This window comes from Oxyura jamaicensis, unplaced genomic scaffold (assembly GCF_011077185.1).
Source record: "Oxyura jamaicensis isolate SHBP4307 breed ruddy duck unplaced genomic scaffold, BPBGC_Ojam_1.0 oxyUn_random_OJ68274, whole genome shotgun sequence".
In the NCBI taxonomy this organism is placed as follows: Eukaryota; Metazoa; Chordata; class Aves; order Anseriformes; family Anatidae; genus Oxyura; species Oxyura jamaicensis.
Window position 1 is genome coordinate 1 of NW_023308830.1, and position 2,204 is coordinate 2,204.

The window sequence follows — 2,204 nt, forward strand, 5'->3', positions numbered from 1 at the left end:
GGGGGGCGTCTCGGGGGTCCTGAGGGGCGTCTCAGGGGTCCCAGGGGGCATCTCGGGGGGCCCAGGGGGCATCTCGGGGGTCCTGGGGGACATCTCGGGGGTCCCAGGAGGCGTCTTGGGGAGCAAAAGTTTCTTTGGAGCCCCAGGAGACCTGGGGAGGTTCTCCAGGAGGTCCCCAGGGTGCCCTGAGGAGGTCCCACGGGTGCTGGGAGGTCCCCAGGGTGCCCAGAGGAGGTCCCATGGGTGCTGGGAGGTCCCCAGGGTGCCCAGAGGAGGCCCCACGGGTGCTTTGAGATGCCCAGGAGGTTCCTGAGGAGGTTCCTAGGAAGGTCCCATGGTGCTGGGAGGTCCCCAGGGTGCCCAGAGGAGGTCCCACGGGTGCTGGGAGATGTCCAGGAGGTCCCCAGGAGGTTCCTAGGAAGGTCCCACGGGTGCTCAGAGGTCCCCAGGGTGCCCAGAGGAGGTCCCACGGGTGCTGGGAGATGCCCAGGAGGTTCCTGAGGAGGTTCTTGGGGAGGTCCCACAGGTGCTGGGAGGTCCCCAGGGTGCCCTGAGGAGGTCCCACGGGTTCTGGGAGGTCCTCAGGGTGCCCAGAGGAGGTCCCATGGGTGCTGGGAGGTCCCCAGGGTGCCCAGAGGAGGTCCCACGGGTGCTGGGAGATGCCCAGGAGGTTCCTGGGGAGGTTCCTGAGGAGGTTCCTGGGGAGGTCCCACAGGTTCCAGAGGTCTGCGGACCACCCAGGGACCACCCAGGAGGTGCCGGGGGCCGTTCCGGGGGGCTTTCCCCACCCAGGACCCCCAAGGACCGCCCCCCCTCGTTGTGTCCCCCCCCCAGAGAAGCAGCTGGAGGTGCTGCAGGACATGGCGGACCTGACGGTGAAGGCGTCGGAGCAGGCGGTCTTCAAGTGCGAGGTGTCGGACGAGAAGGTGACCGGGCGCTGGTTCCGCAACGGCGTCGAGGTGCGGCCCAGCAAACGCATCCACATCTCCCACACCGGCAGGTGGGTCCTGGGGGGGGGTTCCTGGGGGGTTCTTGGGGGGTTCCTGGGGGGTGGAGATCTGTGGGAGAGCTGTAGGGACCTGGGGGAGATCCGTAGGGTCCATAGGGACCTGGTGGAGCCCCATAGGGACCTGGGGGAGCTCCATGGGGTTGTGGTGGAACCCCATGGGGACCTTGTGGAACCCCATGGGGACCTGGTGGAGCTCCGTGGGGCCCTGGTGGAGCTCCGTGGGGCCCTGGTGGAGCTCTGTGGGGTCTTGGTGGAACCCCATGGGGACCTGGTGGAGCCCCATGGGGACCTGGTGGAGCTCCATGGGGACCTCCTGGAGCTCCATGGGGTCCATAGGAACCTCGTGGAGCCCCATAGGGACCTCACGGAGCTCCATGGGGTCTTGGTGGAACGCCATGGGGACCTTGTGGAACCCCATGGGGACCTCCTGGAGCTCCATGATGTCCATAGGAACCTCGTGGAGCCCCATAGGAACCTCACAGAGTTCCAGGGGGACTTGGTGGAACCCCATGGGGACCTTGTGGAACCCCATAGGGACCTTGTAGAACCCCATGGGGACCTCCTGGAGCTCCATGGGGTCCATAGGGACCTGGTGGAGCTCCATAGGGACCTGGTGGAGCTCCATGGGGTCTTGGTGGAACCTCGTGGAGCTCCATGGGGACCTCCTGGAGCTCCATAGGTCCATAGGAACCTTGTGGAGCCTCACAGGGACCTCCTGAAGCTTCACAGGGACTTGGTGGAGCTCCACGGGGACCTCACTGGAGCCCCATGGGGACCTGGGGGAGGTGGCAGCCCCATGGGGACCTCATGGGAACCCCATGGGGATGATGTGGAGCCCCATGGGGACCTGGTGGAGCTCCATGGGGTCTGGTGGAGCTCCATGGTGTCTGGTGGAGCCCCATGGGGACCAGGTGGAGCCCCATGGGGACCTGAGGGAGGTGGCAGCCCCATGGGGACCTCATGGGAAACCCGTGGGGACCTGGTGGAGCCCCATGGGGACCTGTTGGAGCCCCATGGGGACCTGGTGGCGCTCCGTGGGGACCTCGTGAGAGCCCCACAGAGACCTGGAGGTGGTGGCAACTCCACGGGGGACCTCCTGAAGCCCCAAGGGGACCTAGTGGAGCCCCATGGGGACCTGGGGGAGGTGACAGCCCCATGGGGACCTCATGGGAACCCCATGGGGATGATGTGGAGC

The 2,204-nt window shown here is 66.8% G+C and overlaps 2 long non-coding RNA genes across 4 annotated transcripts; one reads left to right on the plus strand and one right to left on the minus strand.

The window, feature by feature from the left end:
• Positions 1-1,255: 1,255 nt before the first annotated feature.
• On the plus strand, positions 1,256-2,194 carry LOC118159168. Its single transcript, XR_004747036.1, has 4 exons — positions 1,256-1,301; positions 1,500-1,637; positions 1,689-1,703; positions 2,128-2,194. It is a non-coding gene; the product is annotated as an uncharacterized LOC118159168 (long non-coding RNA).
• On the minus strand, positions 1,268-2,188 carry LOC118159167. Of its 3 annotated transcripts, none has more exons than XR_004747035.1 (4): positions 2,145-2,188; positions 1,764-1,813; positions 1,506-1,619; positions 1,268-1,319 (listed from the first exon to the last, which is right to left on the minus strand). It is a non-coding gene; the product is annotated as an uncharacterized LOC118159167 (long non-coding RNA). The 3 variants fall into 3 exon arrangements; XR_004747034.1 differs by lacking the exon at positions 2,145-2,188 and adding an exon at positions 1,979-2,033 and having other exon boundaries at positions 1,506-1,674; positions 1,786-1,876; XR_004747033.1 differs by lacking the exons at positions 1,764-1,813; positions 2,145-2,188 and adding an exon at positions 1,825-1,863 and having other exon boundaries at positions 1,506-1,650.
• Positions 2,195-2,204: the final 10 nt, after the last annotated feature.